The following is a 14,967-nucleotide window of genomic DNA, read 5'->3' as shown; positions in this document are numbered from 1 at the left end:
ATGTCTAACGCATCATTTGAAAGAAGAAAACGCGCACAGAACTGAGTGTCTGTAGTCCCTTAATCGTCTTATTTTTGAGTCCTGCATTCATGGGTGCATCCAAAAAAGGTGTGGTCTTAAACTTGGTTTTTGCTCTCATTTTCCACACGTGTGGTTTATATGCAATAGAACAGCACACGATGAACTGCGCTTAAATGGTTAAGTTCGAAGAATGTACACATCCTTATACTCGGCTCACCTCTCTACCGGCAAAAATATACTCAGCAAGATTTGCTTTTGTCGTTAAATTTATAGTGCCTCCTTTTAGATATTTAGGCATATTATGTCAGCAAGATTTGCTTTTGTCTTTAAATTTATAGTGCCTCCTTTTAGATATTTAGGTATATTGTGTCCTACTTCCACTTGGCTTGTATATTATGGTTTTTATCCTGTGCATTATGGCTTGTAATTGTCAAAAGCAAGCAAACATTGCATAATGGACCTTTTCCACTAGTGAAGAATAAATTTAGCCGCATTAATTTCCCATGACAACGGAATTTCTGGAATATCTCATGTACACTGCTTTTTTTTTTTGCTCCATGTGTTCTTTTACTCGCTTGTAAATATCTACGCAAACGAGGTGTTGAATTCGGCCCAAGAAGCAGCTGCCCCGCCTAAATAGGGGCTGGATTTATGCCGTAACAATGTTGTATATCAGGTGTTAAGCTTCCGCTACAGGCATTCAATCACTGTAAATATAAAAATTGATTTTGTATTCCTGTCTATATTCCATAGAGCCCATTGTTGAAAGAGAAGACCGACGAAGAAAATAACTTGCTCATTACTAAGGATGATTGAGAGGCGTCGCTACTTTTCTGCAGCAGAGCGCAACCAGTATAAAAGAGGTTTCGGTTCACGTGAAATGTTAGGGCCGAGCACGCAACCTTCATCGGGGAAAGAGCGAGAAAAATAGAGGGAATACGGGGAGGTTTCGTTTCCTTACCGTTCACTAGGAGAAAGGGGAGAGGCGAGGTAAAAGGAAAGAAGAGCTGAAAGAATGCCATGTAATTCACTATACCATCCCTGTTCCTCTGTGCGGCTGATTGTAGCCGCAGCTGAATAGGAAATGCATTTGATACTTGCGTTATTGTGGCATCACATGCGTAGCACGTGCCACGTCCACTATAGTTTGCCCGAAGAGAACAGAAAATACTGGATATTTTAAATACTTTTGCAGAGAAAAGTGGATACAACTCAAGTACGCAGCGACAAGCGTGCCTCGGAGCAGGAGCCATAAAAAATGGCGCCGAACGATTGTTCTGACGTCGTGTTTTCTTATAACACGACGTCACGTATAAGGAGACTCCCCACGTGCAAATGGAACTGTCGTGAAGGGAAGATAACCATAGGCTGACGGGTCTCTTTTGGAGGGCATATGCCACTGTGTTCTTCAGTTTTACCCTTTATACTGACCGAAGCATGTGAAAGTCAGCACTACCGTAAAGCCATCCTGATGAAAATGGGCGGGGCACATATAAATCATGCCCATGACTAAAGAGCCCGTTTACAGAGGGCACATTTCCGTCATTGAAAACAATGTATTTCATCAATACATCATGGTGTTTAATAAATACATATCATTGTTGGATGCCATCATCATCATTATCAGACTGACCACGCCCACAGCAGGACTCAGGCCTCTCGCATATCTCTTCAAAGAACACCGTTTCTGTGCCAAGGTAAATAAGAAGAGAGTGGGGCAAAAACGGACGAGTAATTGAAAATCATGACCTTCGTTTTGGTACTCACAAGTCTCAAAAAGAATTATTAAAAAAGTCTTGTTACCTCCCTTTTATCACGCCCAGTATCTACCCAGGAGCCAGGCTAAGTTGAACAGGGCTGAGTTTTTATAATATTGCAAAAGGTGAAAATGTCGCGCTTTGCTCCTAAAGAAGAATGAGACAGTGCACGGGGCGAAATTAGGAGTCACCCTTCGAAAACTAATACGTCACTAAGACGTGCAATAACTTCCCAAGAAGTTGAATTAAGTGCATCTACACAATCTATGGGAGTCCGTCCGCATAAAAGACACTTTATCCAGAAAAACTCCAGCATTGTTTGCATCACGATTCCCCCTTTCATACTCCGCGACAGATATGGCAATTCAACAGCCAGACTTTGCTTCTAGCCAGTACGCGCGATTCATTTGAGTTTCAAGTTTTTTTTTTATTTCTATGCTGGTTTATTTCCTATGTTCCTCTTTCACGTCGTGCGGGTCCAGTGAATATTAGGTTAAATTCGACTTGCAGTGCGACAATAAGAGTTCGTTGTGATTGTAGCCGCGACAGAACAGAGCTTGCCCATTCGCATAAAGCCTTTTACAGGTAACCTGTCTTACGAGTGGGAAAGAGTACACTGCTTAGTTTACAATGCAACCATGCGGTTCCTTCACATCCATTGATTTCTTTTACTGTTTGGCGGTTGATGTCTTTGCGTTAGCAAACGCCTGGTGACACCGGAGATGATGGTTGCAGTCAAGAGGTTTCTTCACGTATTTTTCGAACCAGTCGGCAGTCAAATTTTCCTCCCGTATAATCCGAGCACCCTACAGTGCAATGAAACAAGACCTAAGATTTGGGGCAGGCAATAAAGATATTATCTTTAGTTTAAGCTCCGCAGAAAGCCACCACGTGGAGTTTTTGCAGTGCGTAAATTATTGCCGAAATAATTTCCTCCGCAAAACGCGACGTGAAAACATTCCTACACATTGTATACGATAAGACCAGGAAGTCTGAAAAAATCAGTACTTTAGTGAGTTTAATACGATTAGTCGGTGAAGCTGTACAAGACCGAAAATATGACGCTCTAAATTTTACGGCTTTTCGACCACTTTCTCAGTTACTTCGCCATTCTTTCCTTGCTCGAAGCAAAACGACGTTCTCAGCCTTAAGTAGAGCAGTAGTGAACATGGTACAGTGTACATGGTGCCTGAAAAATATCTGAATAATTTGATTTCCAGTTGAACAGTTAGGTGGCACCAAGTACTAAAATGTAGCGGTTAGCTCCACACGATCCTAACAAGGCTCTAGTGTACCCTGAAAACGCAGTAATCGCTTAATGTCATTATCCGATTTTTCCCGGAACATTGTACAGTGTTTTCAGTGTCGTGTGATGGGAATACCAACTCCGTTCAAGAAACCAAAATGGACGATGAGCGATCCTGGTCATATGCTCTTCGTGGGTACGCCAAGATATCTACATGTATATCGCAGGAGCTTTGCTTAACTAGAGTTCGTAACACTAACACGTTTTGCCAGGCTGGCTGGTTCTGTAGCATTATAAGCTTCCAACGTGAAGTTAAACACACTGCGAAGAACGTTCATGAAGTGGGGCACAGCACTAGCAAGTGATATTTTATTACGGTATGACACCATAAATATATATATATCTCGTACTTAAAGATGTAAAAGTTAAAAATTACCAGAAGACATCGATGAAGGGATAGCTGTCCCAGGCAGCGCCACAACTCCCATATAAAGGAAATGGCTAGAGCTGAGTACGAAATGAAAATGCTTTTGTGAGAACCCGACGCAGACAACGTTGACGCATCAATTTGCGACCTGCTCTGTCAGACATGGTTCAATAACTTTGTAAGTGGGCCTGTTGCTACTCATAGCAATCGCTTTATATAACAAAAGCAAACATTACGAAGCATGTGATGACGCTTGCAAAACTTCTAGTTTTTGATACTTTTTCTTTCACAGCCCCTGATATACTGTACGTAACGCCTACGGCTCTAAACCTCTAGAGAATAAGCAATTGTCTAATCTGGAGCGACATAGTGTTGTTGGTTCCTTTTAGTAAAACAAACTGGAGGCGACATTTAAGCTGCGCGTGAAGGGTATGGTGCGATAGCTTTAATGAGTTAGTGTCCACATGCACGAAATTGGTTATTCTCGATCGACTTTCCATGTGAGTACTCACAGCACTCCTGGTGCAGTGGTGCAGCGATTAAGCGCTGCGCCACTGCCCTGCGATGGCAGGCTCTGCGACCGGTGGGACTTGTGCGACTCATGCTGCAGCAACATCTTGCGACCAAGAATTAATTTGATTGCCACCTGCCACGGTGGTCAGTTTTATAACGATCCGATCGGTAGGTAGTGATGAATCCATATGGTCATGTGACCTAGGAGCCCATGTAGGTTGCATCTCCAGGTACTTCTCGCTCACAACGCTGACGACGCCGGATTTTTTGCAGAACGGCAGCCTTGTCGCTATCATGTGAAAACATGCGTGTTTTCTTCCCCAGTGTGCTCAGAAAATTTCAAGGTGTCAAAGCCGATAAGAGGTCGAAAACAGATCACCACCTGCTTTTATAGCGGAAATTTTAGGCTCACGTGCCTGGGTTCAGCGTTGGTGGGAATACAGGGATATTAACTTTGGAAAGCGAGGCGGAAGGCGTGACTAAAACTATGACATGTAGGCGCTCTAATCACTTGTGCGAGCTTCAGACAAGAGGCGAGTCTCGCCACCTAGAGAGGGCACCCCAATTGGTTCGCGATGCTGGCGTTATGAAGGACTCTTTCCTAGTTCAGCATTGGTCAATCTTTCTTGCTTTAAAGTTTTCGGCATTATCTCGCTACTGTTTTCTCTTGCGGCCGTATCGTGTGAACCGAAGGGTGTCTATTCTGAAGGGGGCAAAGTAATCTACACGAGCTAAGGAAGAAGTAGCCGACTTACGTCTGAATGCAGCAGGTGTGAAAGTGGAGCCATGAACGGCGTAGGCTTTGGAGGGAATTTAAAATTAATGCCATGGACGATGACGCTGGAGAAAAGCATAATGACAGACTCCTATTATCAGGTAAGCAGGAGCAAGCGATTTTCAGCTGCTTACGATGCTTCTAACTAAACAAGACTCAAAATGTTCCCAGTCACGGCGGCTGGAGTTTTGACCCTGAACGCTGCGCCTTTTTACGGTTTTGCTCTTGATAAATGGTTAAACATGCACTACAATACATTTGCCTAGATTTATAATCCTGTATGTAGACGGAAAGCGATAACACTGCAGAGGCCTTTCTCTGCGCACTGACTTCTATGAGCAATTAGCCTCGCTGAGTGCACTCAATTTGTTCTAAGCACTGAACGGGAAGCATGTAATGTCTGAGAATATAAGGCTGATATGATAACATTCTTTTAGCCCGAAACTATTCGATTGTTTCTATGCGCACGTCTATCTCACAAATTCTAGCTACTTCAAAAGTATAGGGTAATCGAAATGCAAAAAGAATAACAATAAAATAGTACTCGACTAAAATCATGATATCTGCGCACTAAACTCTTTTTGGATAAGAAAACACGATAACACCATGCACACATGAGATCATAAGACCGCAATTGTAGAGACAGCCCTGGAGAAAACTTCTCGTGCTATAAATCTGCCCATTAGCCGTGTATGCTCAGCGCTGGTTCTTAACAAACAGCGCCTCGTATTTAAGTAACACTTCTATTCCATGCAAATCGTCTATTTAGAAATACAGGAGTCGTGTCTGACAAGAACTGTGCTGTCATGGTCGTGCAAGCGCATCGCTACAGCGTAGGTATCATTTCTTTGCATGTTTTATTTGTCGTACTGGCACCAAATAACTCACGTAATCAGACTTTGCGACTGATACCGGTGCCCAAGTCAGTGTACTATCTGCAACACACCTCGACCGTACTTCGAGACCGCTCACCTACTGCTCGGCTTAAACGGTACGCGCATTCCGCTTTACAAGCAGCACTCTGCGACAACAAACTTCGGTCCCAGTCCAGTTTTTCAATTTATTTTCGGGCTTTCCGACGTCCGCACTTATATCATCGGAGTCGACTTCCTCACTCATCATGTTCTTCTTGTCGATGACATGTCTCGCCGTCTTCCGGAGTCGACCATTCACCTCTCCTCGAACCATGGTCTTGCAACGCAGGCAACTATTTATCCGGCTCCTTCCTCTTCTGCAGTTGCTGATCCTCAGTTGGAACTTTCATTCCGCGAGTATCCGACCCTTAATCCCCCCATATTAGACTCTGCTTGTTCGGCATGAGGTGTCGTCTAAACACCACTGCCAACAAGTCTTGTAACCCATCCATGAGCACATACTCTTCACTTCACATGATTTCCAAAAATACCGGGGAATGGAGCCCATGTGGCGACTACTGCTGTCTCAACGCCCACACCATCCCCGACCACCAAGCACTGCCCCATATTCAGGACTTAACTTCAGATCTTTATTGGCCATCTTCTCGAGTAATGAAGTCGTCCGTTCCTACCACAAAATTCCTTTGATGGAGGAAGATACTCCGAAAACAACCATCACAACACCATTTAGCCTCTTCGAATTTCTGCGGATGTCATTCGTACTCTGCGATCCTGCACAGACATTTAAACGTTTCATAGACAACATCCTTCGTGGTCTGCTCTTCGTTTTCGCTTAAGAGGACGAACTCCTTGTGGCCAGCCAGTCCATGGACGCGCACTTGCGCCATCTGCGATAGTTGTTTTATCAACTATATGCCTGCTTTATTTATTTATTTATTTTCAATACTGCTGGTCTTATTGAAAGACCATAGCAGGGGCAATTAGTACAGTGCAAAAAACAAATATAAACATATTATTCAAAGGCAGCAAACATGGCATAAAAGCAAAGGTAGGGAAAAGTGAATTGGCCATAGCAAAAGGATATACAGAACAGATCTTCGACAATGGTAGGCACAATTTCAAAATGCACTCAAAATCGCATACATGACAAGTTAGAAGGGGTTGTCTTCTTGCCTAGATTTGCAGTCACGGTTGCTGCATCGCCACTGTGCATTACGACAAATGCTCTATCTGCGACACGAATGATGATAAGGATTGAGTGCAGGTGATGTTACGATCCAAGCGATTCCATTCACTAATGGAGAGAGGGAAAAAGGAATGCTTAAACGTGTCATTATGGCACACATACTCGGTTAGTGTGTTCGTATGTTTGTGCCGTGAAGGTGGCGATTGTGAGTACGTCACGTATTTTTTCACATCTATCCTGTACTGCTCGTGTAATAATTGAAACAAAAATTTTAAGCGCGCTTGTTTTGCTCTTGCGGATAATGTTTGGAGACCGGATGAAGCTGCAAGCAATGTTGGGGAATCTGTGCGCTTGTATTTATTGTGAATTATTCGTAGGGCTTTGCGTTGTATAGCCTCAAGTTTTGTGACGTTAGTTATTGATTGGGGGAACCAGACTGTGTTCGCGTATTCTAAGACTGGCCTTACAAGGGTTTTGTAGGCCAGGAGTTTAGAAGATACTGGTGCGGACCGCAAGCGTCTCCTGATAAAGAGAAGTTTCCGTAAAGCAGTAGACGTGATGTTAGCAATGTGAGAGTCCCACCTCAGGTCAGAAGACAGCGTAATACCTAGATATTTATGGTGTTTAGTTTTCGCTAATGGAATGCCGTTTACAGAGTAAGAAAAGCAAAACGGGAATTTTTTTCTTGTTACTGTCATACAAACGGATTTTTTAGTGTTTATTGTCATTTGCCACGTGTTACACCATTCTGTTATTTTTTTTAGAGAACTGTTTAACGACAGATGGTCTTCGCGGTTGTTAATAGTTTTGTAAAGAATGCAGTCATCTGCGAAGAGCTTAATGTTACAATCAATGTCATTAGTTATGTCATTGATGAAGAGCAGAAATAACAATGGACCAAGGACTGATCCCTGAGGAACGCCCGACGTTACTGGAACTGTTTTGGATGAAACATACTCAAAAACCACAAACTGAGACCGATTTGACAAAAAATCTTCTAACCAAGATAGTAAGTCGCCTTCCCCGATAACAGTTTTTAGTTTTCCTAGCAACTTATTGTGTGATACAGAGTCGAATGCCTTTGAAAAATCGAGCAATATTATGTCTGTCTGGCTACAGTTATTAATATTAAGTGCTAGATCGTGTACAACCTCTGTTAGTTGAGTAACGGTTGATAACCCGCGTCGGAATCCATGCTGATGGGGTGTCAATATACTATTGCGCTCCAGGAATGAGGTTATGTGCTTCGAAATTATGTGTTCCAAAATTTTACATGATGTACTTGTAAGAGAGATTGGCCTATAGTTTGAGGGTGAGGTAGTGTCCCCTGATTTATGAATAGGTATGATCTTTGCCATTTTCCAGTCTCTGGGCAGCCTTGATGATGAAATAGACTTGCGAAAGATAATATCAAGGTACTTGCTACACCATTCGGCATATCTTTTTAAAAACTCATTTGGAATATCATCCGGACCTGTTGATTTTTTTGGATCTAGGTTCAGCAGAAGATTGAAAATCCCGTCATCGGTAATTCTGAGAGGTTCAATATTTAGCAGGGGCAAATTGCAGGAGTCGGGGATGATGCCGTTATCTTTAGTAAAGACTGAAAAGAAGAAATCGTTGTACATATTAGCAGTATTGGCCTTATCTTCTACAGAGAGACCGGACTGCACCGTTTTACGGCCACGAAAATGGCTCCAAAACCTGTGTGGATTATTTCTCGTCCTCAACAGCGCTATGAGTACATTCCGTGCCTGTTCGCTTGACTTCCGTGGTCATCACTTCGACAAAAGTGGCATACGACATCTCCCGTCCACGATGCAAGCAATTATGGATATTCCGCAGGGTACTTCTCTTCCCTACATCAGTTCTTCGGCATGGTGAACTACTACCGTCGTTTTTTTCGGAACTGTGCTAGTTTGGTCGAGCCCTGTGAAAGTCTGCTCACGGCGAAACATAAGTCGCATCCCGTACACTGGACCACGATGCCTGCACAGCTTTTCTCGCCGTCATTCAAACCCTGGCCGGCACAGCCCTACCCGCACACCCTACGCCAGACAATTCGCTTCTCTCATAACTGACGCTTCCAGTACTGCTGTTGACGTGGCCCTTCAACAGCACACTGCAGGGAGTGAGAGGCGTTCGTAATGGAAGGCTTTGGAGTATTTTCTACCACTAGGGTTCATTAACATGCATTGACACACGGGCGCCTTTTACGTTTCGCCACCACTTACACAGTGCACACTCGAGACATGAAACCAGCTCATTCCCAACCCCACAGTTTTCTCACTTGCCAGTGCAGAACTTGGACAAGATAGTTGCTGATCATTCCTAAAAGACCTTTAAGAAGACAAGGACGCAAGTAGAGATGGCCATATGGTTAGTGACTTGCAAGTGAAATTTTATTAGCATTGCGCCCATTTATATAAGCTGGCGATGCAACGAATAGGAAATTATACGATAATGACGCGTAGTATTTAAGATGTGAGGTATTCAAGTAAACTTATCATCATAAAGGTTCCACCACTTAGAGGCCCCACAAATCTTAGTCGGGCGCGCCCGGGCGGCGGCCACCGCCACTGAGGTCCCATACTAGGGACCTGCGCCTTGTGCTTGTAAGGATCGGTCCCTTACGGCCTGATCCAAACATACCTCCTGTCCCTTCTTAATAAATGTTTTCCCCACCACCACCGCCACCAATTGAACACAATTTCTTTGTTGGATAAAAGTACTGACTGTGTACTGAAATACGTGTCTCTATTAATGTGGTGAATTGGGTGTGTTGCTGCATATCTGAAGCGACGGCAGGGCAAAAAAAGAACAGTGACGGAGACAATATGCGCTGTCATTTTTTTCGCGTCTCCACCCCTGTCCTTTTTTTTTTTTTTGCACTGCGCCGCTGCTTCGAACGCGTGTCCTTACTTGATATTATATGGTAAGCCTCAGTCACTTTTCTTGCAGGCTGATCTGCGTTGCCATTATTACGTTGCGACATTTTTTGCAGTGGTTTGATGAGTCCTTTCACTCCATTCATCACATCATTTTTGTATTCGAGCGAGCAGTCATTTAGGCATATGCCCTTTTGCCCAATGTACCTTCGAGCACAGTTCAAGGACACTGAATATATCACCTTTTTCTCACACAGAAAAAATTGTTTTATATTATTATTTTTAGAATTATGGCTTTCTTGGCGCAAGGGTTGAGGTGTTTGCAAATTTTGCGTACTTTTCCTAGAGCGGTAAAAAGGCACATTGACTTTTGGAATTGAGTTGACTTGAGGTTGCTGCAAGATACAGATGGGATTAACCGTGCGGATTCTGCCGGCAATTGCTCCACCATAGCGACACTTAAATGTTAAATAAGGTCAACAAATCAATCACGTATCTTAGAGGTGGCTGATCTACATCACTATACACACAATAAACAATAATCGTCAATAGCCAACTTCTGCTGTCACCATGTCGAGTCCAGATCCGACTCCTGGAGGAACTTTAAAAGAAGACGTGGAGCTTTAATTCTCCTGAGAAGAACTGTGGGAGGCTCGTGTCTTCTTGAGGGAAGCGAACAACAGACACCTTTTCTGCGTTCATCACTGGAGAGCATATAAGATAATGTTATACTATATCCCCGCATACACCACATGTGTGTGCGGGGACCCGTCTTATAGATACACGCAGAGGTTGGAGCTTATTTGAGAGTGAGGCAATATGGAACGATTGCCACTTTTTACATGTTTCTTAGCTGCTGACCCTGGAAATATCGGTTCACTTCAAAGACCTTTTTTCTTTTGTAGCTTTTGTGCCACTGAATATTCTAGATATGAACTCTAGCCTGCTTCTGATAATCGACTGCACTGTATTTCGCAGCCAGATTTCATATTGCGTGGACAGGACTTTTGAGGGCGTAGCAAAACCAAAAGCTGACTATGGCACCTACTTCAAAATGTGCTGAATGGCACAGAAGAACTGGTTTCTTATTGTGGACTTCATATGCCAACAGGCGTGTTCAGCCTGCAATTGCAGCTTGATGTGAAGGAACCAAAATGATATTTGGGCAACTCATGTGTCAGAACCAAGAGGATATGGCTGAGCTAAAATCCTTTAGAACCACTTGGATACCTAATTGAAAGGACTCTCTGCAGTTATTTATGAAAATAAATACTCATCAGCATATCAAAACGTTTTCAGCTCAAAGAGCTGGAAATATTGGGAGGTAATTTTCTGTTTACAAAATCAAGAAAAATATCACTTAACATCAGTAGGATATATCGTGCTATAGGTTATGCTGATTTCAAGTGATAAATACCTTCTTCGCAAGCGCAAAACCCACTTCAGCCTTCTGGGCGGTCGGCCTTCCGGCCACACGAACAGGTGCGTACCAGGCTGGAGGGTAAGGCCAGATGGTTCTTGGACTCGGAGCCCTTCCGAGAATGTCAAATATTTTATTAAATAAAATTTACCCTCTCTACTTCCATCAAATAGCTGAGGGAAAGCGAAAGAAAATTGGTGGTAAGGCGAGACCGGTAGAGAAAGTGTCGCTTATGGCTGGGAGCGGCTTCCTCTACAGAAACCTATTCCCTGTCACTGCCCGCATTGCAAAAGGCAGCGAAGTGCCGAATACGACGAAGTTTTAGGCATAAAAATGCACAAGCTTGAGCCACGCTGGGACCTCCTTGTGCCCCCATCAATTAGTACAAGTTCGGGCATGAGCACACCGAACAAATTAATAAAGCATGACGCCCAACGTGAGTGCTAACTTTGATGCGTGGCAGTTATTTCTCGTTCAAGACACGACTTTCAATCCATAAAACGAGCAGTGGGAAGCAAATTGGTCCACTCTTCAAAAGCGCGTCGGCAATAATAAAGAGAGGCCCGGCAGCGTGAACATCAGAAATCCGGGTGCCGTCTGATTTCTTTGGCCACTTTCATGGCCCTTTCTGCATTCGCATCCATGTCTTCATGTACACAGAATCGAAAGAAGATATTAATTCGAAAGGAGTGAGTGAAAAAGAATTAGCTATGAGGCTAAAAGGTAAGAAAAAGTTGTGAAGGAAGAAAGCAACCATTCTAGGATCTCGCATCGACGACACTACGTTTCACGTTGCGCAAAAAAAAAAAAATTGTTCTTAAAATATAGTTGTCCGTCTCTTCATTACGCTATAAAACTGCGACATCTCTTCTCTGGATTGCCGGCGGTCTGTCTGTCTGAAAGACTCTATTGCTCGTAGATAACAGGGAGGAAGTTTGAGGTCTCCCGAAAGGAGCCACTTCTCACAATCCACAGCAAAGCTGGCAACAACCGTTGTTTAATTGAAATGAAAAGGAAATTAGAAGGTTTGAACGGATAAAGATTATTTTTACCAGAAGCACTTTTATTTCACAACCTAAAGGTCGCACTTTATTGATTCTGTGTTAATTAAAACAACGGTTACGTATTATTGTAAGCTGGTACCATGAGTGTTTTCCTCCCGTTCTAATACAAAATAAGCCTTTGAAAGCCTGTGGACGATTCTGCACGTTATTGAGGACCTGCACTCTAATGCAACCCTTTAGCCAAGCTTCAATTGCAGGCGTCCTAGTGTTTCTGAAATAGCCCAGCCCTCATACAAGAGTTCCGTAGAGCACCCTACTCGCCGCGCGTGCTTGCATGCCGCGTCCCTGTTTATACCATGTTCAATGTTCTTTCCACAAGCTATTTACAGCCAATGCACATAAGGCTGAGAGAAGCCAGAATGCCAAGTCAGAAGTCGATGGAAACTCGGGAAGGCAGACCCATAGTAAATATGAGATTACGCCACTCCTTTTGGTCCCCAAATAATACCAACAAAAAGGGCTCACAGCAATGCATTTGCTGTCCAGTCTAAGATTTCCTATTCCACGTACTCGAAATCTAATAAAACATAACCGAACCCTTAAAACCAGATTACATCGTGACAAGAACCGTCCTGCTTCCCAAAAGGGCACGCCTACACTGGGCAGCTTCTGAATAATGTAGACTCCGGCGAACGTGGTTGAAGAAAAACATGAGGCAAACAATATTGAGGAGGCCCGGCGTCGTCGTGACGCAAATTGCTTGGATACTAGGCCGCGTAAGCAGATTATTAAGCGTCGTCCCACGCGTTAACCGAGTTCCGACTCCTCGGTTCTTTCGACAGGGGGCTCCAAAAGTAGTCCAGGCCTTTGGAGCACAGCGCTAGGAACAGCCCGCGTGCCGCCAAAAAAAGCAACGTTGGCGTCAGCGTCAGCTGCTCTGCCCGGGGAATACCAGGCAGCTAAGGGAGTGCTGCAGTCCCCGGAGCTCAGCAGGGAGCAAAATAATGCTGTTAGCTGCAAGCGAGACCGGTGTACCGTTCCACCAGAAGCCTCAAAGGGTCCCGATGCATGTTGCAGACCATAGCTTGAACGCAGGGCGTAAGACAGGTTCAGGGTCGAAATGTCTATGGGAGAGGCAGTACCACACTCGCAATTAAATGAGTGACAGAGATTTTTAGCGTCCAGTAAGGAGATATCTGGCCACATAGACTCTTAACCTCGTCCACTACGGTGACACTTCTCTCTTTTTATCAGTCAAAAGGAGCGCGCTATAGGCACCATTGCTGTTATCGTGTGACGTTGCAATCGGAATAGGAGACGAAAGTGAGCTGCGCTGCTCCCGCCTACTTTGCTCGTCTTCTCTATATTTAGGTGTTCCCGACATGTTCGCCTTGCGTGGCCTACTGAATTTTTTAGGGTTGCATTTTGCGGGTCAGTGCCGTAACGTGAAGCAAGCATTTAAAGACAGCTGATACACCCCAAAATCTGAAGCTGAAGTATCAGTTTTGGCTTGCTCTAGAACACGAATATGTTTTTTGCATCGTTTAGTGCAGGAAACACACTTTAAACTCTTTTACACGTTTAATGTGCTGAAGCGATGCGTGGCCATAAAGAAACGCCATATTGGAGGGCTTTGGATTGATATAGACAACGTGAGACTCGTTAACATGTGCTGGCATTACAAAGCACATCGTTGTTTTCCATGTAACTTCAATCAAAATTAATCATCTACGGCCGCTATTGTATTTGCCAACTTCGGAACAGCTAGTAGCCGAATGCCAACACCACTGAGCCGCCACTGCATATCTGCACATAGCGCCCGGATACTAAACCGGTTACGGGGAAAGCAGTTCAGCCGGTAGCTTCAGAAAATCATGAGCGAATGCTGTTAGAAAAACAGAACCGAACCGAAACCTCCAGCACTGAATACAGGTTTGAATCATATGCAAACATTCATATGCAAACAGTAGTAGTAGTACAATACATTTATTCGGCCATAATTTACAGGCCGAGCATGACGACCGCCTGGGCGACCAGAAGTCGCTGTTCTTCCTCCCCTTCAGCGCCAAGCCAGTCGAGCCAGGTGGTGATGGATAAAGAAGGTGGGGGGTAGGAACCCGACTGCTGAGCAGCCGGGCAATAGAAGAGGCAATGGGCAAGGTCCGCATAGATACAGGGGCAGTTGGGGCAGGAAGGGTCTGATCGATAGCGATAGAGAAATATGCGAGACGGGGTGATAACTGCATTCATTTGGATGTGCCGAAGAAGGCGAGCCTCGGGCACCGTGAGCGCTGGATGAGGGGGAGGGTGAAGGCGTTTGTCTAGGCGGAGCTCGAGGTAGACCTCTTTTATGGTGCGGCGAAGGATGAGTCTCCCACCGTCGTCCGAAGGCTTGGGCCAGGGGATCAACGGTGCCCGGAAAAGTGTGCCGCGGGCGAGCTGATGGGCCAGCTCATTGCCGTCCATCCCTGAATGCCCAGGGACCCAGCTGAGGAAAACGATGGAAGGCTGCAATGCGGAGACCACTCGTTCGACCTCGTGTTGGAGAGAAGGGGTTAGGGTGCGTTTCTGTATGTGGTGTATAGCGGCTTGTGAGTCTGAATAGACTGTGTGCTCTTGAAGAGAGGGAAGGAGAGCAAATGACTGAAGGGCATGTGCAATGGCGAGGACCTCGAGGGACAGTGCATCCGGAGGGTGTAGATACGGCCAGCTGGTGTGGATTTCAGGAGCGGGGAGGTGGGGATGGTATAGGGCGTAGTCTCAACAAGGTGTCTCAACAAAGTAGTAGGTGTCTCAACAGAGCTGTATAATAGCAGATCTAACACCCCAACAAAGAGCTCGTTTAACCCTAACGT

Source organism: Amblyomma mixtum, chromosome 2, assembly GCF_055824585.1.
Source record: "Amblyomma mixtum isolate Tamu chromosome 2, ASM5582458v1, whole genome shotgun sequence".
NCBI classification, from domain to species: Eukaryota; Metazoa; Arthropoda; class Arachnida; order Ixodida; family Ixodidae; genus Amblyomma; species Amblyomma mixtum.
This window is presented reverse-complemented; position numbering follows the sequence as displayed.